Source organism: Schistocerca gregaria, chromosome 2 (genome assembly GCF_023897955.1).
Source record: "Schistocerca gregaria isolate iqSchGreg1 chromosome 2, iqSchGreg1.2, whole genome shotgun sequence".
NCBI classification, from domain to species: Eukaryota; Metazoa; Arthropoda; class Insecta; order Orthoptera; family Acrididae; genus Schistocerca; species Schistocerca gregaria.
Genome location: NC_064921.1, coordinates 236,437,151 through 236,462,111, shown reverse-complemented (window position 1 = coordinate 236,462,111; position 24,961 = coordinate 236,437,151). Strand labels below are relative to the sequence as shown.

The 24,961-nt window shown below is 47.4% G+C and overlaps 1 protein-coding gene across 1 annotated transcript in view; it reads left to right on the top strand.

Moving 5' to 3' along the window:
* Window positions 1–24,961, top strand: part of LOC126336767 (suppressor of lurcher protein 1-like) — a 4,187,167-nt gene that overhangs the window by 4,004,660 nt on the left and 157,546 nt on the right. The gene's annotated exons all lie outside the window — the stretch shown is intronic.

Genomic DNA, 24,961 nt, shown 5'->3' with positions numbered 1-24,961 from the left:
GAATTTTTTTAATTAAATGTGAATTTGAATATAGAGTTTAATCATCATACCGTGTTTTGAATTCATATACGAATTATTTTTTTAAATACAAATAACGTAATTGTTGATTTAAAAATTTCATGGATTTAAGACACTTCGGATATAATGTCTTCAACTGCTCCCCGGTAGCTTCAGCTAGCAAAGTTAAGTACGTTGTTTGCTCGGGCTCAGGTTGTCCTCATCTCTTCTCAGAGTTCAACAATAAATCAAAGAACGCAGCTCGCGCAAGATCAATAGCAACATCTATGTATTAGATGGTTGTGTTAAACTGTCAATGGCGACTGAGTGAAGGGTGTCTGCTTGTTTCTATAGATGTAATGTAAAAAAAGCTTAGAGGAATAACTGCATCGCGTAAATCAGCCATATGCACTTCCCTATACGAATAAACATAGGATAATAACATGCTATTCCTCTCATAATTCGAAGCCAATTAGTTGGTTGCATTTTGTATGTTCCGTAGATGATTTTTACAATAACTCATCACGATGTCGGCTGTTAAGCATAGGGTGTCAATTATTGAACTATGTGGAAAAAACTAAAATTAATTACAAACTAAGGCTGCACAAACTTTATTTAACATTTAAAAATCACTACAGATATTCGGATTTAGGTTATGACACGTTCGATATGGCTGCCATCACTTGCGATAATATGGCGCAGACGAATAAGGAAGTGCTGCATGACCCGCTGAACTGTTGAAAGATCTATGCTGTCGATGACCTCCTGAATCTTTTCTTCTCAGCAACAATTTTGGGGTAATCGATGTACACCTTGTCTTTAATACAGCCCTACAAAAAGGAGTTGCATGTATCCAGATCCGGAGAATATGGCGGCCATTCAAGGCCTGTGCCTGTGGCCTCTGGGTACCTCAGAGTAAGAATGGAGTCCCGAAAGTGCTCCTCCAGGACATCAAACACTCTCCTGCTTCGATGGACCACCGACGTTGCCAACACTGTCATCACGAACACTACCGGTTCTCTCAAAGTTGCGAATCAAATTATTGATTTTTAGCACACTTGGACCGGTTGTCTTCAGCTTGAACTCTGTTACAAACCCCCTTTGAGCCGTAGTTGGGCTGTTATTGCTCACATAGTGGGCCTTCACAAGCACTATATACTCAGGCACGCTGTACCGTGACATTTTCAAGTGTAAATGGCCAACAACAACAAGGTGGGTGCGCATACGCGTACAAATTCCCGTCATGCCCCATGGCCAACCGTTCAGTTTGAACGTCCTAAAGCAAACCGTTCACAAGTTGTGACGTTTTTATTTCATATACTTAGATAACTGTTACCCGGTAGGTTTACAAACAAGACATGTTTTATCTATGAAAACACTGGCACATGTTACTCATTTAAGTAACCGGATTCTTACTCTGAACTGAGTTACAATTTTTTATAAACTTAAGCCAGCCACATACCAATACTACATATTCAGAAATTATCCTGTAAGTAGGAGTAGTTCGAAAAGAGACATGTTTTTAAATTTTATTTTTAAAGGCTCCATTATCTGCTAGCATCCTTAATTCCTAATAGAGGTGGTCAAAAATACACTCCTGGAAATTGAAATAAGAACACCGTGAAGGGGAAACTTTATTGACACATTCCTGGGGTCAGATACATCACATGATCACACTGACAGAACCACAGGCACATAGACACAGGCAACAGAGCATGCACAATGTCGGCACTAGTACAGTGTATATCCACCTTTCGCAGCAATGCAGGCTGCTATTCTCCCATGGACACGATCGTAGAGATGCTGGATGTAGTCCTGTGGAACGGCTTGCCATGCCATTTCCACCTGGCGCCTCAGTTGGACCAGCGTTCGTGCTGGACGTGCAGACCGCTTGAGACGACGCTTCATCCAGTCCCAAACATGCTCAATGGGGGACAGATCCGGAGATCTTGCTGGCCAGAGTAGTTGACTTAAACCTTCTAGAGCACATTGGGTGGCACGGGATACATGCGGACGTGCATTGTCCTGTTGGAACAGCAAGTTCCCTTGCCGGCCTAGGAATGGTAGAACGATGGGTTCGATGACGGTTTGGATGTACCGTGCACTATTCAGTGTCCCCTCGACGATCACCAGAGGTGTACGGCCAGTGTAGGAGATCGCTCCCCACACCATGATGCCGGGTGTTGGCCCTGTGTGCCTCGGTAATATGCAGTCCTGATTGTGGCGCTCACCTGCACGGCGCCAAACACGCATACGACCATAATTGGCACCAAGGCAGAAACGACTCTCATCGCTGAAGACGACACGTCTCCATTCGTCCCTCCATTCACGCATGTCGCGACACCACTGGAGGCGGGCTGCACGATGTTGGGGCGTGAGCGGAAGACGTCCTAACGGTGTTCGGGACCGTAGTCCAGCTTCATGGAGACGGTTGCGAATGGTCCTCGCCGATACCCCAGGAGCAACAGTGTCCCTAATTTGCTGGGAAGTGGCGGTGCGGTCCCCTACGGCACTGCGTAGGATCCTACGGTCTTGGCGTGCCACGGCAAACTGGCTGACACTGACGGCGACGGTGGACAAATGCTGCGCAGCTAGCGCCATTCGACGGCCAACACCGCGGTTCCTGGTGTATCCGCTGTGCCGTGCGTGTGATCATTGCTTGTACAGCCCTCTCGCAGTGTCCGGAGCAAGTATGGTGGGTCTGACACACCGGTGTCAATGTGTTCTTTTTTCCATTTCCAGGAGTGTATATACTGCTGCCTACTTTGTTCAATCCAATGAGAGAAAAAGTTAAATTGTGGACTCTGCAAATTGTTCTTCTTGCCAGCGTTGTATTCAAATTTCTTCTGGTCTTCTCAGAAGATTCAAGAAAAAGTAAATGCCTAGTTATTCAAAGAATTACTTGTATGAGGTCCTGCATCTACGCAAATACTCCGCAAGTTATCGTACGTAACGTAACCGGATTCTTACTTTGAACTGAGTTACAATTTTTTATAAAGCCAGCCACATACCGATACTACATATTCAGAAATTATCCTGTAAGTAGGAGTAGTTCGAAAACAGACATGTTTTTAAATTTTATTTTTAAAGGCTCCATTATCTGCTAGCATCCTTAATTCCTAATAGAGGTGGTCAAATATATATACTGCTGCCTACTTTGTTCAATCCAATGCAAGAGAAAAGTTAAGTTGTGGACTCTGCAAATTGTTCTTCTTGCCAGCGTTGTATTCAAATTTCTTCTATTCTTCTCAGAAGATTCATGAAAAAGTAAATGCCTAGTTATTCAAAGAATTACTTGTATGAGGTCCTGCATCTACGCAAATACTCCTCAAGTTATCGTACGGTGCCTGGAGGAGAGTACTCTATACCACTGCTAGTCATTTCCTTTCCTGTTTCACTAGCAGAATGAGCGAGGAGAAAACTATCTTTATGCCTCCACATGTGTCATATTTTCTTGTATCTTTGTGATCCTGAAGCGAGATGTATGTTGGCGGCTGGAACCAGACATTATCTTCCAGCCACATTTATACGCAATGAATAATACTCTCCGATGAATATATATCCATGTGACATAAATGAATGAAAGTATGCAAAGTCATCTATTTTCCAAGACTTCACCAACAAAATCAGCAGTTACAAGTTGAGGAGATGCTGCTTACTCATTTGCTTACGAAGCTCAAGTCCTGATCTATGTACACAATTGTGAATACTGTACATCGAGGATTATGTATATCCGTTCCACCTTTCTCCACTCTTCGTTTCGTTGCTACATCCTGCCATGTACAAAATTAAGTGTCAAGTTATTGACACAAACTATGAAAATTCTTTTGGGTTCTTCATTTATTGTTTCTTCTGTAGTAGCACCTCTGTTGAAGTTGATTAAAATATTTTCATTATTGGAAAAATGTGGTCGTTTCTACAGGAAAGGTGAGGTCTCGGTATTAAACCCTATGGAACATCAGTAGTAATCTCTCCCCACTCAGAATAACATTCTTTATCAAATGACGTCCGAGTACTTTTTATCAGTGAAGTATGAAGCAAACCCCTTACTCATTTTACCTTCTAAGCCATAAACTCTGAGCAAATGGCGAGATTGTTTCCCGTATGCTTTGAAGAAAATTCCAGTCAAAGCATTAATCTGAGCAGGATGAGATACGCACGTTCTCCTTTACTGGTCCTACCCCTTTTCCCCTTATACATAGGGGCTCAAGCTCGGAACGATGAATGGGAAACCGTAATTCCGGAATATTACTCGCGCGTATTAAGTCGATAATACTGACCTGCCTAGCGGACAATATGTGGGACGTATCTGAAGGAGACAAGAGCAAAAAAAAAAAGGAGAATGAGCTGCAATTTCGGGAGCTAACGCAGTAATTGCGACCGTCCGGATGGAGCTCGAAATGTGTCCGCAGCGGCAATTTCAAGCGATGTCAAATCAGCAGACGCAGAGGATTGCTGCAATCCGCTCACCGAGAACAACGAGCGTTAATTGCAGAACATTATGCGCCGCGGGGCAGCGGTTTATCGCGTAGGTGCGCTTACCACTGTGAGTTCGCGGTACAGGGGCGGGGTGGGGTATGAGGAGGGTTGAGGGGTGAGGGTCAGCAAGCTGTCCCCCTCCCAGGGAGGTGACGACCGCCACAATTACTGCCGCGAACGCAATCAGCAGTGCTGCCAGCCTTTCTTGCAGGCCGTAGTAATCGCTGTGAGAATGGAGGCGGTCGCTGACAGATGAGGCTCCCGTTGCTCTGGGCCTGAGAAACAAAGCGGGACCGTCCACCACTCAGCGAGAGACTATATTCTGCGTGTAAGAGGCCGTAAACGTTTCCAGATTACGCTTTAAGGCCTGGAGGGTGAAATCCACATGTGGTCATGCCCTAAAGAGACGAGTAGACGGAACAATTTCTCGTGACCTCTGTGTTCTTCAGGCCGCTCATTCTTCCTCTCGCCTTCTGCCTTTTTTCCCCAAAGACGGTTACTTCCTATTCGGGAGACGGGATTGCTCGTATACGGCTTTCTTTGCACGATATACACTGAATGACAAAAGCCCTGGGGCAGGAATAAGGAAGTAGAGATGGCGTGTACACAAGGTACTTAAGGGCAGTTCATTGGCAAATCTATCATTTGCACTCAGATGATTCACGTGGAAATGTTTCCGAAATGATTATGGCACACGACGGGAACTTTCAGATGCATGGGATATTACATTTCGGAAGTCGTTAGGAAATTCAGTATTCCGAGATCGCCGGCCGCGGTGGCCGAGCGGTTCTAGGCGCTTCAGTCTAGAACCGAGTGACTGCTATGGTCGCAGGTTCGAATCCTGCCTCGGGCATGGATGTGTGTGATGTCCTTGAATTAGTTAGGTTGAAGTAGTTCTAAGTTCTAGGGAACTGATGACATCAGATGTTAAGTTCCATATTGCTCAGATCCATTTGACCCATTCGGAGATCTACAGTGACAATAGTATGCCGAGAATACCATGTTTCAGGCATTACGTTTCACCACGGACAACGCAGTGGCCGACGGACTTCACTTTACGACTGAAAACAGCAGCGCTTGCGTAGAGTTGTCAGTGCTGACAGACAAGCAATAATGCTCGAGAAACCCCAGAAGACAGTGTAGGACGTGATAACAGCACGAGGTCACCTGCAGATGACTGGAAAACCGTCCCCTGACAGATGAGTCTGTATTACAGGTGGTAAGAGCTGATGGGATGCAGACCCCTCAAAGCCGTGGACCCCAGTTGTCAATAACACACTGTGCAAGCTGGTGGCGGCTCCATAATGGTTTGGAATAGACTAGGTTCTCCTCTCCAACTGACCGATCATTGACTGGAAATCTATTGTTCGACTACTTGGAGACCATTTACAGCCATTCGTAGACTTCATCCTTCCAGACAACCATTTAATTTCTAAGGATGATAATGTGTTAGTGGGATGTAAATTCGAAGAGAAAGGAATTCAGTGATAAAATTTGCTGGTGACGTTGGTGTCCTGAGTATAAATGAAGAAGAACATCAGGATCTGTTCAGTGAAATTAACAGCCTGATGAGCGCAGAGTATGAACTGAAAGTAAATAAGAGAATGACGGAAGTATTGAGAAGTAACTGAAATGAGAACGGCGAGAAACACAAAATCAGAATTTGGAATCACAAAGTAGACAAAACTAAGGAATTCTGCTACTTATGTAGTAAAATAATCCGCGATGGATGGAGCATAGAAGACATCAGAAGCATACTAGCACTGGAAAAAGGGCACTCCTGGCCAAGAAAGGTCTACTAGTGTCATACATAGGCCTTAGTTTGAGGAATAAACTTCAGAAAAATATGCGTTGGAAATACTGCGTTCTATGGTAATGAAACAAGGACTGTGGGTAATGTGGGACAAGAGAGAGGTGACGCATTTGGGATGTGGTGCTACAAGAGAATGTTGAAAATTGGATGGACTGATAAGGTAAGGAATGAGAAAATTCTTTGCAGAATCGGAGAGGAAAGGAATATATGGAAAACACAAACAATAAGAATGAACAGGATGATAGGATATGTGCTGAGGCATCAGGGAATAAATTCCGTAGTAATAGATGGAATTGCACAGGGTAAAACAAGCAGAGGAAAACAGAGATTGGAGTACACCCAGGAAGTAATTGTGGATTTATGTTGCAAATGGTAGTCCTAGATGCAGAGCTTGGCACAGGTGAGGAATTCGAGGCGGGCTGCATCAAATCAGTGAGAAGACTAGGAACTCAATGAATATATAAATAGAATCAAATAAAAAATAAAACATCTCTCTAACTGTTGTGTACATAGTACCGCGTAGTCAGCTTGTACACAACTTTCCCACTAGAGCGCGGCCCACTAAGGGCAACAGCGCAGACGCAGCGCTCGTCCATCTCTGTACTATGAGATGGCGCTGCCATAGAGACGGACCAAATTCTGCTTCCGTCTATCCGCGTATTAATATGTAACGCAGCCAATGAGATTGCTGCTAACGTAGAACATTTTCTCCTTGCGGATCACACTCGCGCAGTGATACCTGAACGCGAGAGGTACTACAACGAGTGTACAGACCTCCGATTAGTCAGTCTGCATTTTTCTGCACCAGTCTGTACCAGTCTACATTTGTCTGTACCAGTCTATAGTCAAGTTTCAGTCTGCGCCTAATAAGATTACCATATTCCTGTACATAGCCATGAAGATAAATGTATAGACGCTTTTGTCAAGTATCAGAGATATATGTGAGTATAAGATTAACGTACCAGGACCAAAACAACTTCAGATTGTCAATTGTAAATAGCATCCAGAACCAAGTTAAAGTTGGTCACCGTCAGCCTGCTACACTAAGTGTGCAAGTGGCATTTCTATCGTCTGACCTAACGGCAGAAGATAAACACGCCACAATAAGACCATGAGACATATTGCTGACAGTCGCCTACTTCGTTAGAGCGACAATTTAAATAATCTGATGGTGTGTGTACTGCAGATCTTACAGTACGCTCACCACACTAACACAGTACAACAATGATTTTGCGCGCTACTTATTATGAAAGCCGTTGGTAGTTTCCCCGAAATGTATGGCACTACATGTCTAGGCTCAGGTCATGAAATTCCCGTACAGTACGGACCGATGGACTTTGAGCGCGGAGATGGCGCCCAACAGCGTCCGATATGAGTTTCATTCGCTTCAGACCACGCGAATTCGGAGGCCAAGACACTTACGTTAGTCCGCTGTAACGCTCCTCAAACTACTGCAGCAGGACCCTCGCCTTGCGACACGGACCTTTATCCTGCTGGAAAACGTCGTCCGTCGGGGCAGACCTCGAGCGTTAAGAGATGCAGGTGGTCCGCAATAACATTCGCGTGGTCCACAGATGTCATGGTCCGCCATGGAGGATAAGATAAATATCCCCAATCACCCTGCGTCCGTCATTCGCCTTGTTGACAGCTAATGCGGACCCGACCATCGAGCAAGTGTAACAAGAAACGTGATACATCCGATCAAGGGATGCGTTTCCAGTGATTCACGATGCAAATTGATGGTTGTGTTACGTAAAAAGTATCGCCGCTTCCTTCGCAAAGCTGGCAGCAGGTGATGCTCCAAACACGAACAGTAATTTGTACATTGACGGTCTCCATTGGAGGAACGTAACGCGTTAGTGTCTCCACATCAGTGTTGCTACTATTTAAGTTCCAATCCACGTATTTGAAATTAGGGTTCCATACCCGAAAGAATGGGAAATAATACAGTGTAATGGATTGTAGCTGAAGGAGTAGAGAATAATAACGTGTAATGGAATCATGAATAAAACCATTTTTATTTTAGAAAAAAAGTGTTGTGTTAATTATTGAACGCCCTTCCTAAATGTCCTTGTTGCGAGCAAGTACTCCTCTGCTCGGGGTGCTATATGGTATTGTGAGAGGGTGCCTTAATTCAGGCAGTTCCAGCTGCTTTTGTCATGCAGATCTGTAGTGCAGTAGTGCATCTTTACACTTCACAGATCACTTTGGCTTCATGCTGTTAAATTTTTTAAAGTATAATGTTACTTAAAAACCGTCTTGATTGCAAATTTTTTATTCATATGACCGGTTTTGGTTCATTCAGAACCATCTTCAGATCTGATATTTCAGTTACAGGAGTAACCCGTCCATGCTACGTAGCATGTGAAAATTGATGGATTTGGACGGGTTACTCCTGTAACTGAAATATCAGATCTGAAGATGGTTCTGAATGAACCAAAACCGGTCATATGAATAAAAAATTTGCAATCAAGACGGTTTTTAAGTAACATTATAAAATCACTGATTGCTGTTATCCCATAAGACATTATGTCTATTTTTGCAAAATTTTTAAAGTATAATATCAAAGTGTTTACGATCTTCTACAACCTGTTTCTCTGCTACAATAACTGCCGTATGAGTCACCTCTTACGATGTCTCCATTCTCTGCAATGTGAAAGAGAGTAGCAGGTTTACCTGGGACAGAATCCTGCAGCCTCGCTCGCATGGTCGACGGTCACTACATCCAATCGCCGTCTGAGTGATGGAACCGATATCCGTCGATGGGATAGTGAATAAGCCATTAGCACGCTGCTATGTCGACAAATTTCGGGTAAATCGCGCTGCAACCCCACTCCTCTCGCGAGTGAACGAAAACCTGCTCGAGTTTCATCGCTCAGTGCCCCGCGCATCTCTGCTGCACAGCACGACTGAGAGCCGACTCGGCGAGCTATGACGGTTAGTATAGTAGTGGGTGGGGTGATACACGTTCCTCTGTACATTCCGATGATCTGCACGATGTGACAGTTTTTCCAGCTTCTCGTTTTCGTACATGTGTTTTCAAAGTGCACCGGATCTGATTTTGTTAGATAAGCTTTTGTCTACAAACTGGATGAGGAACCACGTCGAGCTCTTAAGTGCAGCATTTTTTTCTTCATCCTCTAAATGCAGTAATCGCTCATGGACGGATGATGATGGCTAAATTCAGAAACGTGTCATGACTATCAATAAAGACATTCCTTGCCTGATATTTGACTTTTACCACTGCGATCCAGTCTGCCTGAATACAAAACTACTGACTATTATAATAATGGTTCGCTTCCCCATGCATGTTTTGACACATTTCTACACACAGCAAAAAAGTTTTGCATCCCACAGTTCCCAGAACTCCTGAAGACAAGCGTTGACTATGGATATTGTATCACAAATACAGTGCCTTTGACTGTTCAGAGATGTCATAAACCGCCCAAAGATGTAAACAACCACGCATGAGCAGCGCCTATTAGACGGAATGGGTCCGACAGCAGATCAGTTCCAGTCATTCGACCAGGAAGTAGGTACACGGCTCGTGTTGTCTGAAGTTCAACCATGCCGAGACGGTCAATACCGCGGTTCGATCGCATCCGCAATTTTACTTTGTGCCAGGAAGGGTTCTCAACAAGAGCAGTATCCAGGCGTCTCGGACTGAATCAAAGTGATATTGTTAGGACATGGAGGAGATACAATAGCCAGGAACTGTAAGTGACATGCCTCGCTCAGGCCGCCCAAGCGTTACTACTGCAGTGGATGACAACTACCTATGGATTATGGCTCGGAGGAACGCTGAAAGCAGCGCCACCAAGTTGAATAACTGGATTCCTGCAGCCACAAGAAGTCTTGTTACGACTCAAACTGTGCGCAATAGGCTGCATGATGCGCAACTTCACTCCCGACGTCCGTGGCGAGGTCCATCTTTGCAACTACGACACCATGCAGCGCGGTACAGATGGGCCCAACAAGATTCAGAATGGACCGCTGAGGATTGGCATCACGTTCCCTGCACCGATGAGATTAACATATGCCTTCAACCAGACAATCGTCGGGGAAGTATCTGGAGGCAACCCGGTCACGCTGAACGCCTTAGACACATTCTCCAGCGAGTGCAGCAAGGTGGAGGTTCCCTGCTGTTTTGGGAAGGCATTATGTGGGGCCGACGTACGCCGCTGGTGGTCATGGAAGGCGCCATAACAGCTGTACGATATGTGAATTCCTTCCTCTGACCGACAGTGCAACCATATCGGCAGCATATTGGTGAGGCATTCGTCTTCGTGGACGACAATTCGCGCCACCACCGTGCAGATCTTGTGAATGGCTCCCTTCAGCCGGCCGAGGTAGCCGAGCGGTTCTAGGCGCTTCAGTCCGGAACCGCGCGACTGCTACGGTCGCAGGTTCTAATCCTGCCTCGGGCATGGATGTGTGTGTTGTCCTTAGGTTAGATAGGTTTAAGTAGTTCTAAGTTCTAGGGGACTGATGACCTCAGATGTTAAGTCCCATAGTGTTCAGGCCATTTGAATCATTTTTGACTTCCTTCAGACTAACAACATCGCTCGACTAGAGTGGCCAACATGTTCTCCAGACATGAACCCTATCGAACATGCCTGGGATGGACTGAAAAGGGCTGTTTGTGGACGACGTGACCCATCGAACACTCTGAGGAATTTACGCCGAATCGCCATTGAGGAGTGTAACAACTTGGAGTAACAGTGCCTTGATGAATTTGTGGATAGTATGTCACCTAGAATATAGGCATGCATCAATGCAAGAAGACGTGTTGCTGGGTATTAGAGGTACCGCTATGTAGAGCAATTTGGACCACTACCAAAAAAATGTTCAAATGTGTGTGAAATCTTATGGGACTTAACTGCTACGGTCATCAGCCCCTAAGCGTACACACTACTTAACCTAAATTATCCTAAGGACAAACACACACTCCCATGCCCGAGGGGGTACTCGAACCTCCGCCGGGACCAGCCAGACAGTCCATGACTACAGTGCCTAGACCGCTCGGCTAATCCCGCGCGGCGGACCACTACCTCTGAAGGTCTCGCTGTATGGTGGTACAACATGCAATGCGTGGTTTTCATGAGCAATAAAGTGGGCGGAAATGATGTTTATGTTGATCTCTATTCTGTACAGGTTCCGGGACTCTTGGAACCGAGGTGCTGCAAAACCGATTTTTTGATGTGTGCATTATTGAAATTGAAATGGTCTTGAAAATCTTGGACCCCTAGGAACGATATCTTGCCAGTATCAATATCGATAACACGCAAAAATGGTCGAGATTCTCCATTCTTGGAATGGATGAACCATCTTTATACATAAATTAAGTTTGTACTGTACACTCAGAGCTCGAGCCCTACCCGACTAATTTTTTATTATGGAATACTGATAATTTTTCGGAGGTGTTTCGCTAAATATTATCGCTTCATTAAATACATTCGTCGTGTAATTAAACTTCTTTGAGCACGCCGATACGGCTCTTCTGTTACGCTTTTTTTTTAACTTTTCTCCATATGCATACAGTTTCTTATACCTCTCTGTTGTGGTTGTTCTCAATTCGCTTAGTTTAACTCTGCCTCGTGATTATAGTTCATACTTGCTTGTAGAATATCCTTCTTCATTTGCACTTTCAGTTGCTGCAGATCGTTAAACATTTTCATTATCAACTGGATTCTCGTAGTTCGCATCAAACTCTTATTTAATGACAGACACATCGTTCACTGTGCCACATACACTCTTGGAAATTGAAATAAGAACACCGTGAATTCATTGTCCCAGGAAGGGGAAACTTTATTGACACATTCCTGGGGTCAGATACATCACATGATCACACTGACAGAACCACAGGCACATAGACACAGGCAACAGAGCATCCACAATGTCGGCACTAGTACAGTGTATATCCACCTTTCGCAGCAATGCAGGCTGCTATTCTCCCATGGAGACGATCGTAGAGATGCTGGATGTAGTCCTGTGGAACAGCTTGCCATGCCATTTCCACCTGGCGCCTCAGTTGGACCAGCGTTCGTGCTGGACGTGCAGACCGCGTGAGACGACGCTTCATCCAGTCCCAAACATGCTCAATGGGGGACAGATCCGGAGATCTTGCTGGCCAGGGTAGTTGACTTACACCTTCTAGAGCACGTTGGGTGGCACGGGATACATGCGGACGTGCATTGTCCTGTTGGAACAGCAAGTTCCCTTGTCGGTCTAGGAATGGTAGAACGATGGGTTCGATGACGGTTTGGATGTACTGTGCACTATTCAGTGACCCCTCGACGATCACCAGAGGTGTACGGCCAGTGTAGGAGATCGCTCCCCACACCATGATGCCGGGTGTTGGCCCTGTGTGCCTCGGTCGTATGCAGTCCTGATTTTGGCGCTCACCTGCACGGCGCCAAACACGCATACGACCATCATTGGCACCAACGCAGAAGCGACTCTCATCGCTGAAGACGACACGTCTCCATTCGTCCCTCCATTCACGCCTGTCGCGACACCACTGGAGGCGGGCTGCACGATGTTGGGGCGTGAGCGGAAGACGGCCTAACGGTGTGCGGGACCGTAGCCCAGCTTCATGGAGACGGTTGCGAATGGTCCTCGCCGATACCCCAGGAGCAACAGTGTCCCTAATTTGCTGGGAAGTGGCGGTGCGGTCCCCTACGGCACTGCGTAGGATCCTACGGTCTTGGCGTGCATCCGTGCGTCGCTGCGGTCCGGTCCCAGGTTGACGGGCACGTGCACCTTCCGCCGACCACTGGCGATAACATCGATGTACTGTGGAGACCTTACGCCCCACGTATTGAGCAATTCGGCGGTACGTCCACCCGGCCTCCCGCATGCCCACTATACGCCCTCGCTCAAAGTCCGTCAACTGCACATACGGTTCACGTCCACGCTGTCGCGGCATGCTACCAGTGTTAAAGACTGCGATGGAGCTCCGTATGCCACGGCAAACTAGCTGACACTGACGGCGGCGGTGCACAAATGCTGCGCAGCTAGCGCCATTCGACGGCCAACACCGCGGTTCCTGGTGTGTCGGCTGTGCCGTGCGTGTGATCATTGCTTGTACAGCCCTCTCGCAGTGTCCGGAGCAAGTATGGTGGGTCTGACACACCGGTGTCAATGTGTTCTTTTTTCCATTTCCAGGAGCGTAGTTTCGTAAAATGTCCGTGACGTGGACAAGATTGATGCCGCGTTCTCTATCTGGCCAGTCAGTGGTCTGACAATGACACTGAGAACGTTCTTCACGACCTGCCGCCTTTGGGCAGGGAACAAGAAGACGACAAATTCCCCGATGCTATCAGGCTGGAAGATTTGAGCATGGCCTTGTCGCAGGTAGCAGGAAACAAATCCTCTGGATCTGATACTTGAAGATAACTGCATATTTTCTGACCTGTTGGTGGAAGTTTGATAACGGATGCTCTCCGTGAACTGCTGGATCTGGACGTCCGTGTCTCCCCCCGTCCTCCCCCCCCCCCCCCCCCCCGAAGTTTTGGAGCGAATGGTAATCTCTGAGCCGAAACCGAAGGAAGGATGCAGGCAGCAAGATTTCCGCTCGTAGACATCAGCACACCTAATTCGTGTTAAGTACCTCTCTACTGTGAAGAGTGGCATGCACACCCACCAAACATGTCTGGCGATAAGCTCTTATGGAGATGTGGTGGCACTCATGGCGGAGTGTCGCTTAGGAGGCGACCTCATGCCAGTCGACCCAGACCACGCATTTGACCAAGGTGAGCATGGTTTCTTGCGTACTTTCTTAGAGAACATGGTTCTGTCCCTAGAAATGCTGGTGTGATTCTCCACCTCATCCTCAGCGCACCTCTTATGGTCCTGGTCAATGACTGTCGCTTGCCACCATTAACTACTCATCGCTCAGTGAGACAAGGCTACCTTCTGTCAGCTTTTCTGTTCACTGTCGCCCTCAAGCCTGCACTATAGGGTCTGCACCAGCTCTTGGAGGGCATTTCCTCCATAATGTACGTTTCAAGTGCTTGTCTGTGCAGACAATGTACATTTCATGGTGAGATCGGCGGAAGACGTATGTATGGCGATTGCATGACTTCAGCACTATGGCCTGGTGTCTGGCAGCTGTATCAAATTTTGAAGGTCGTGGAAGTCGCATTATATCGATGTGGGCAGAGAATTGGCCATCACTACTGTGGTGCCAATTACCAAGGACCCAACGATGAAATGTTTGGGAATGACTCTCTATGGGAACGAACAGCGTATGATAGTAGCTGTGTATCACAGACAACGTGAAACTTCCTGACAGATTAAAACTGTGTGCCGGACCGAGACTCGCACTCGGGGCCTTTGCCTTTCGCGGGCAAGTGCTCCACCAGCTGATCTGCTCAAGCACTGTCTCATTCTGGACAAGCAACATAATAAGATCCGCACGCAAATGTGTCTCCATGACTTCATCATGGGGGTACATTTTGTGAACGTCTATCTCGCTCCGAAACTTAATCATTATATGCAAATTCTATCGCAGCATACTACGGTGGCTGCCAAGTTTTAGAGGCCTTTGGTCATTTCGTCAATGACGGTAGGGTGTTGCAAGACCCTTTGTGAGACACTGATGTTGCCCACACATGCTAGCGTCCTTGGAATGATACGCGTGGGCTCTCTTTCTGTAGACTATACACCACCTACGTACTTCGGACAAGGACATTCTAATTAGCTTTTTCTGTGAAAGTGGCCGTGGTCTCCGACAGCGATTTTGTTTCTAAGTTAGGTTGATTTCGGGAACAGTATGAGTGATAGCGTCGAACGCCTGAAGTAAAGTGGAAACTTCTGATGCGAAGGCTTCTTCAGCTCACGGGAAAAAATAGACAGCAGCGAAATGTCGCCAGCGTTCACCGTGGAGCTATGGTTAGAACCGCGTAAAGTCTCCTTATTATTTTTAGACGTTCGTTCTTTAGTCGTCGTCTTCGTTTAAAAGTAGGAAATCACTTTGTCACATGAGAAATGCCTATCACAGAATAGTGAGACACAGTAAACTGGTTGCATGTGTCTATTAACCGTGCGGAGCACAACCAGAACTGGTCATGTCAAGTTAATGAAGGGGGCTTCCCAATGGAGTGCACGACGAATACGTTTATATGTTTTTGGTGCCGTGTGCATCTAAGCTGCTGCTGCTCGTGTGCATTGCTGTGCTGTACACTCGAAGGCGCCATCCCGATAAGAATGTTTCTCGGTGCCCGGAGCAACGCCTTTGGGATACCGCTGATCTTCATCCACAAGTAGAGGACAGAGGTCTAAGGACTAGACAGGTTGCTGAAGTGTTGCACGATGAAGAGCTGCATCCATATCACTACACGTTAACTCAAGACCAGCAGCCAGAAGACCATATCTGACAAGTACAGTTCTTTGAATGGCTTTTGCGCCAAGTAGAAGACAACAGAAGTTTCATAAATAACATGATATGGCCTGGCGTATCTAAATTTACTCGTGTAGGTGTTTCCAACCTCCACAACAACAGTTATTCGTCAGAATGCAACCAACGTGTGAAGGTAGCTTTCAGACACGCCTTTGCATAAAGCTGTGGGCTGGAATCGTGGGAGGAGTGCTTTTGGACCCTTACCTATTGCTGGAGAGGACAAGCTGAATGCGACCCTATATTGTACGTTTCTTTGAAATACAATCCTGGAAATTGAAATAAGAACACCGTGAATTCATTGTCCCAGGAAGGGGAAACTTTATTGACACATTCCTGGGGTCAGATACATCACATGATCACACTGACAGAACCAAAGGCACATAGACACAGGCAACAGAGCATGCACAATGTCGGCACTAGTACAGTGTATATCCACCTTTCGCAGCAATGCACGCTGCTATTCCCCCATGGAGACGATCGTAGAGATGCTGGATGTAGTCCTGTGGAACGGCTTGCCATGCCATTTCCACCTGGCGCCTCAGTTGGACCAGCGTTCGTGCTGGACGTGCAGACCGCGTGAGACGACGCTTCATCCAGTCCCAAACATGCTCAATGGGGGAAAGATCCGGAGATCTTGCTGGCCAGGGTAGTTGACTTACACCTTCTAGAGCACGTTGGGTGGCACGGGATACATGCGGACGTGCATTGTCCTGTTGGAACAGCAAGTTCCCTTGCCGGTCTAGGAATGGTAGAACGATGGCTTCGATGACGGTTTGGATATACCGTGCACTATTCAGTGTCCCCTCGATGATCACCAGAGGTGTACGGCCAGTGTAGGAGATCGCTCCCCACACCATGATGCCGGGTGTTGGCCCTGTGTGCCTCGGTCGTATGCAGTCCTGATTTTGGCGCTCACCTGCACGGCGCCAAACACGCATACGACCGTCATTGGCACCAACGCAGAAGCGACTCTCATCGCTGAAGACGACACGTCTCCATTCGTCCCTCCATTCACGCCTGTCGCGACACCACTGGAGGTGGGCTGCACGATGTTGGGGCGTGAGCGGAAGACGGCCTAACGGTGTGCGGGACCGTAGCCCAGCTTCATGGGGACGGTTGTGAATGGTCCTCGCCGATACCTCAGGAGCAACAGTGTCCCTAATTTGCTGGGAAGTGGCAGTGCGGTCCCCTACGGCACTGCGTAGGATCCTACGGTCTTGGCGTGCATCCGTGCGTCGCTGCGGTCCGGTCCCAGGTAGACGGGCACGTGCACCTTCCGCCGACCACTGGCGATAACATCGATGTACTGTGGAGACCTCACGCCCCACGTGTTGAGCAATTCGGCGGTACGTCCACCCGGCCTCCCGCATGCCCACTATACGCCCTCGCTCAAACTCCGTCAACTGCACATACGGTTCACGTCCACGCTGTCGCGGCATGCTACCAGTGTTAAAGACTTCGATGGAGCTCCGTATGCCACGGCAAACTGGCTGACACTGACGGCGGCGGTGCACAAATGCTGCGCAGCTAGCGCCATTCGACGGCCAACACCGCAGTTCCTGGTGTGTCGGCTGTGCCGTGCGTGTGATCATTGCTTGTACAGCCCTCTCGCAGTGTCCGGAGCAAGTATGGTGGGTCTGACACACCGGTGTCAATGTGTTCTTTTTTCCATTTCCAGGAGTGTACTTTCCTTGCGCATTAAGAAACGTTCTACTCGGTGTTCGACGACAACTATAGTTTCACCATGACGGTACACCGCCACACTTTGGAATGAATGTGTGTAACTATTTAAATGAAGTGTTTCCAGGATATAAGACTGGTTATGGAGGCCCAACGTTCTGACCACTAAGTTCACTAGATTTTTATTTGGGGGGGGGGGGGTACTTAAAGTATCACATTTATAGTATTCCACTCTTGGATATACTGGAACAAATAGATCGCTTGCTTGGATGCAGGTATGTTGCGTAAGGTTTAGGGAAGTGTGATCCAGCGAGTGACGAAGTGTTTGCAGACGCAAGGTGGTCGCTTCGATCATTTTTACTAAATTGAATGTGGCTCATACGTGTACATACCGCCTCTGAGGCGGTAAGCCTGGACATCAAATGTTCAGAAGGTAATTACTGCTTGTCGTCGAACGTGAAGTGTAGTGCAGCCTACCTATTGTCTATTTCGTACCTCATTGGATACAGACGATGTGCCTGTAACCACAATTGTTCCCTATTGGCTTTATTTGTGTCGTGTACCAAATGAAATGGTCGTTTATGTCAGTAAGAAACTTATGTTATGTATTAATGTTTAAAAAAAGGTAACAGTAACACAAGGTATACACTGTTTAGGTGTTAATTGGATACATTTTAGTGCTTTAGCTACAAAAAAAAAAAAAAGATGTTTGGAGCTAGTACGACTCGAACATCGGCGAGATAGCACATTCGGGTCTCATGGCATTGCCTCGTCTTATTTATCTGAAGGGACAACTTCGCACAGTGCGGAGAACATGCTACCTGTTCGCACGCAGCCACAGCAGTGCCAGAGCCCCATGTTTTTCTTTTTTTATTGCATTTATATTAAACCTGATGGCTGCATTATATTTTGTTAGATACAATATACTTGAAGTGGGATGTGGAACTGGATAAGGTATCGCATGCCGATCACCAAGTGCAGCACTTTTTATTCACCCTGTACAAGTTGCGTTGCCTATAATCCAGTCATCTGTTCAGCGTGTAGCCTTTGAGACTGAGCCAATTAAAGTTTCTGATTCGCTTCTAAAATGTCTTTCTCTGCTTAAGGTTTCTTAAGGTTTTGTTGTTGAAAGCAACTCTTACAATATTCTCGAACAGATAGTACGCAAGATGCCTGGTTAGTAGAGCCTTCTAGTTTGGTGAAATCTCGTCGTCCCAGGGCCGGCAAATGCTAAAGGACGCCTAGGATCGCCAAGAAGCGTCAGCGAACATCTTGCCTCTAACAAAAGCTGTTCCCCCGAACGTGATCTTTATACTTACCTTACTGCGTCGTAGGCCCTTAACGCCGCTACTCATTCTAATTTTGTGACTTCGTAGTTCTCAACGGGACTCAGCAGATGCAGCGTTCCTGTTGGACAGCAGAAACATTGAAACCATTTGATTTTAGGATCCGGCAGCAAACCTGAGGAGACTTTCAAGTAATGTTTGCAGCTTTAACCATTCTCCTTAACCGGTGGCTATCATTCTCTCATGGTGTCACTTGATGACGAAATTCAGATCCCAGTGCTGAAATAATCATAAGCAGTTCCTCATAAACAAACAGGTTTTCAGTTTCCTGAATTAAATTCTAGACCTTCTTCTTTCTGACCATAAAATGTTAAAAAACTGAAATCATTCCGGAAGAGAAACGCGAGATTTATTTAACCAACAAAGAACATTGAACAGGGCATCATAAAACTATGTCGTAACGAAATTGCTGCAACAAATAAGGAATACGTGCCTCATCAATATAATAAAACCTTAGAAGAGCTCCAAGATGTTTCTTTTAAAAACCGTAAAAAAATCTCAAATGGAGGAAATATCGAACCTCTTAACTGTGTAAGGAATCTATGTGAGTTTAGATTTAGGCAATGAATGTTAGCAAATTCATGAAGTACCTCTATTTTTAGAAAATAGATTAAGATATGCGTGTGACATTTATAGAGGTACAAGCCTTTTAAATGAAGGTTACAAAAATGTATTTAAAAATATTAAGTAATTGCTTGTGCGCAGCAGCAGATGTTTTCTGGAAGAAGAAGAAAGTGAATTTCGGAAGGGGCGCTCCCAAAACGACAATATTTTCAGCAAAAAAAGTTTTGAAAACGGTCCGAAATTAGTTTAGAAACACTTGTTTCTCTCATTGACTTCCAGAAAGTCCTTGACTCGGTTATTATAAATATACTACGTACAATAACGGAGGAAAGAGGATATCAATGCATCAATGCACAAAATCCTGCATCAGCAACACTTTTGTACGACCGCCCCCAGTAGCTGAGTGCTAAGTTGGCCTTTGGCTGTGCTGCGGTGAGGACGCGCTGTTTGTGTTCCTGCCGCGGAGCGAGCGCTCGTGTTATTTACATCGTACTCAGCATATAGAGCACAATGGGGCACCAATACAGAAAATCGACGCTCAAATTTACGTTCCGCAACGAATTTGCACGGCCCAAAGCACTCGAAGTCGAACGAGTTCTACGAGAAGAAGGTAAAATCCCTGCGACCGACATTCTCGGCATTCACTTGTCCATTGTGAGTAGTATCGATAGGTCAAGATCATCAACGACGCAACATGTGAACGGATCCTTCGGGACACGAACCAGGGCCTCCGTTTCTGCCATGCTGATGACAATGTGGGGACTGTGCACGTCGATTATTCTGGCATGGGACTTCGCACGATCAGACTTTTCGAACTTCCCTTCGAACTACCGGCGGAGGACGTCCTGACAGCGCTGCGCCCTTACGGCACGGCGCATAATTATATTGCAGAAAAATGAACGCAATTCCACACATCTGAACGGAGTCCGCCCGGTCCGAATAGAACTTAAAAGACATGTACCTTCGTATCTGAATATCGGTGGCTGCCGTGCCATCGTCATCTATGACGGGCAACCGAAGGCTTGCTCTGGTTGTGGGAAGGAGGGACGCCTCATATCCGAATGTATCCAGCGTCGAAGCATTCAACTGCCGCCAGCTGACGCGGACCCGCCATCGCAGCTGACGCTGCTTCCTGTGACTTATGCAGCAGCCCCCACGACAGCTACAACTTCACCACGATAGCCGATATCTACTGCTGGGTCGCGGCTCCATCCTCCAATACAGGGCGATGACGACACACCCGTTCCATAAGCTACGGATTCAACTACGATGCCACCGCCCTCGACGATAGCATGGCCGAAGACTCGCTTATTGCGCCTACGGCTACCTTTGTGCCGCAACGTCGTGAATCGTTGCCATCGTCTGTCACAGAAGGACACACCAGGAAGCAACACTCTCCGAAGTGACGGAAGCGAAGGCGTAGAGCAACTTCCGAACGGGATGCGACACAGTATCCAGAGGACGACGACTCCACCTTCAATGACGACGCTACCACAGAGGCAGCCGCCATTTGCTGCAGTGTGGCACCACCGAACGGAACTGACAAACCACACATATCTACAGTGCCGCAGTCGGATGCCGATATGCAGGACAGATGCTGCCCACCACCTTCTGGAGTGCAGGCACCCTTGCCGTGTCCTGAGAAAGCTAGGGAAGCCGATCTTCCTTTGAGTTCCCCGACGTGGGCGGATGACCACGACGACGACAGCACCATGCAACTTACGACAACAGGGCCCACGCCAATGGCGCCGGCTCTCTAGAAACGACTGCACGTTAGGGTTGGGCGGTTGTGGAGGTGTCAATACAGTCGGAAGCTTCATAGGCAATTCCAGTCTCAATGGATAACTTAGCACCGGCAGTTCGGCAACAAGCGTATCGTATCGCCACCCTTAACATCAATACGGTACGAACGGCAGTGAAAATCCAGTTGCTGCGTGAGATGCTTCGTCCTTCGGATGTTAACATTGCCCTGTTGCAAGAAGTGTATATAGCGGCCCTCCCCGTCTTCTACGGTTATGCGACATATGTGTCACCGGCGGACCGAAATGGCAGCGGCACGGCAATACTAGTGCGCGACGGAATTGCCGTCGAAGAAGTGACTTACCTTCCGTCAGGAAGGGGGCTGACGATCACAGCACTGGGCACGCGCATCATTAACGTTTACGCTCCATCGTGACCTGACCAACGCTGCGAGCGATCGCTGTTCTACTCGGAGGATATCGCCGCCCTCTTTATCAGTCGCTTCGATCAATATATCTTCGGTGGCGACTTCAACTGTGCTTCTCACCGACACTTCTGGTGACCGTCCCCGACCGACACAAAACCAGCGTTTCAGTGTGTGCTAACACAATTCGGAAATGATATCGCAGCGTGGCATCGTCACACATTGGACTTTTATCACACGATGCTCCACGAACTCAACACCCAACCACCGTCTCCAAGCCGACAAATGGAAAGCCGCCGAATTAAAGGTAAAATATTGTCTCTTACGAGGAAACGTTTGGAGCGGGGTCGTCGTGCGGTCGCGTCGTCAAGACCCAGTGGAAGGAGAAATCCCGTCTACGCATCACATCGTGCTCGACAACCGCCGACGCCGACAGCAGCTGATCACGGACCTAGTATTGCCAGGTGGTAGGGTCGTAATGACGCAGACGGCGGTTACAGAAGCCTTTGCAGATCACTATCGCCGGTTTTACGACGAGGTGAATACAGAGGAAGCGGACGATCACGAAATACTGCAGCACGTGTCGCACACCCTCGACAATGCAGCAGCGACGACGCTGTTAGCTGGACTTACGAGGGACGACATCCAGGACGCGCTTAACAAGCGAGCACTCAACAAATCGCCCCTGCCAGACGGACTGCCGCTCGTGTTTTATCGGACTTTCCGCGATCTGATGATGCCCCAATGGGTCATCGTGTACCAAGAACTGATGATCCCCGGTTCCCACGTACGACCTGGATTCGTGGAAGGTCTCCTCATACCAATACACAAGCCTTCCAGAGGTCGGATGGTCGAGGAATACAGGCTCAATTCGGACTATAAAATCTTCGCCTGACTATTCGCCAGCGGCATTAAGAAAGTTCTGCGCCTACTCCTCTCTATGGAGCAAACGCCACAGGGCGGAGTGACCAACATGCAAACGGCAACCAGCGAATGCAGGGATTTAATAGCCATCGCCACATCCTGTCGCCTTCAAGCTCCTCTGATCTCCATTGATTTCGACCACGCCTTCGACAGAGTTCACCACAAGTTCCTTCTGTCCGTTATGGCCCGCATTTGCTTCCCGCCTGACTTTCTCGGCATCTTTCAGCACCTTTTCCGTGGAGCTGCATTCCGTGTACTGGTGAATGGATTGATTGCGTGTCCCTTTCCGATCCGGCGGTCAGTTCGCCAAGGATGCCCACTCTCCATGATCATTTACGCGATCGCACTCAAACCACTTGTCGGAGGGTTGAAAAACAGGCTCTCGGGCATGTCAGTGAGGGATCATACCTTTCACTGCAGGATATATGCTGATGACCTTCTATTACTTGTCCCATCTGGTGACGAGGTACTCTCGGCGTTACAATGGATCAATCGCTATGGATCGGCAGCGGGCAGCCTCATGAATGTGACCAAGTCGGCAGCGTTGCCCATTGGGAGAGGTCTACAAGAGGACGCTTTAGCCCCACTCCCACTAGTCAACAAGGTCCGATTCTTGGGCATAACATTTACACACGATGTGCGCCACACGGCTGCCATGGACTATGCACGATTACTACAGGCGGTACGCAGAGAAGTTCGCCGGAACCTATTTCGACCGATGGACCTCCTACAGCGTGTGGAATACCTCAACCGTCACGTGGCGACTAAGATGATCCACATGGCTCAGGTCCTACCAATATCGACAGCGATGGCACACATACTGCAAGCAGCGTTTGGATATTACCTTACCGCCGGACTCCTATTCAAAGTCTGCTACGGAACACTCACCCTCCCTCCGCTTCATGGCGGACTGGGACATAAATGTACGAGCGAGAGCTACAGCGTTATACTTGTGCACAATGATGAAATTGTGGACCCACAAAGATGCTTACCTTACGGAACGTCTGTTAGAGGAATTGCTGCTGGCGTCTCTTCTGCCACCTGCCACGACTGCGCACATTACACCCTCACTCTCGCACCTCTCGCCATTTATTCTTGAGTATAGTTACGTGCACCCAGACCTCCCCAACACTCGCACTCCCAGAGCGAGAAACGTTTACAGGTTGCTGCTAAGGTCAATCCCTCGCAATGTAATTGAGAGGAAGAGCCAGACGACCCTATGGCCTGCAGTGTGGAGACCGGTCCAGAAGCCGTTTCATAATTTAGAAGGAACTCTTGTTCTGTTGTTGCTACGGATGTACATTCTAATTTTGTTTGTCGTAACTGAAAGACGCCCGTTTCCATATAAAAACAAAAAAAATTGACAGAAAAAATAAAAAAAGTAAAAAAGAAGATGGTATAGTGGCAAAGCGCTTGGCTAGAAACTGTTTAAAAAAAAGTGGTCAGAGAGACAGAATGTCAATCCTAAGCGAGGTTTTCTCCGCTGAGATACTGGTTGTTGTGTTGTCCTAATCATTATCCTTTCATCCGCATCGACGCGCAAGTCACCCAAGTGGCGAAAGACTTGCACCCGGTGAACGGTCTACCAGACGGGAGGCCGTAGTCAGACGACGCTTACATTTATTTAACACTTTCGTAGTTGTGAACGGCTATAGATGCAGCATGGCTCTTTATTTCTGCACGGGACTTCCGACTTGTTGAGTCCATACCAAGTCGAGTTGCTGAACTACGCCAGGCAAAAGGATGTCCGACAATATATTAGGTGACTTTCGTCACCTCAGAGTATAATGTTCAGAAAAATCAGCTACTACACTGTCTACAAAACAAATGACTTGACCTTACTTTGCGTCGAGCTCCTCGTGGTCCGACGTGCTTCTTTTTATGGTATCCATTATTGGCAACAGGCTCTTCTTGGTTATCGAGCAGACTGAATGACTTTGGAACCAGGCAGTAACCTTCCTTAATTACTTACGTATTTTGCCTGTCCACATATTACGAAAGCGTCGACAGGACAATCTCCATTCGCCAGCACTTCAAGTCCGTATCCCACCACAGATGGTTCGCAAGTCTCCATCTTGTCTTAGTATGTCTGCTCCCGCTCGCGCAGACGATGTTACTGTCACAGTAAAAGAGACTCTTTCGACTCCGAACAGTACGTATTTCCATCACGTTGCCAGGTGTGTTTACTACAAAGGTTCGACATAATTATTTGTCACTTATTCTACTATCATCACATTACAGTAATTGCTGACAAAACCTTGAAGTACATATACGGAGAGAAGAAAAGTCAGTCAAAGGATACCTCCTAATATCGTGACGGACCATCTTTTGCCCGGCGTCGTGCAGCATCTCGACGTGGAATGTACTCGAAAAGCCGCTGTAAGTTCCCTGCAGAAACATTCAGTCACGCTAACCCTACAGCTGTCCTCAATTGCGTAAGTGTTGCCGGTGACGGATTCTGTGCAGGAACTGACCTACCGATTATGTCCCTAGAGGTTCGATTGGATTCATGTCGGACGATGTGAGTTGTCAGACCATGCGCTCAAATTGTCGGGACTTTTCTTCAGACCTATCGCCAACAACTGTGGTCC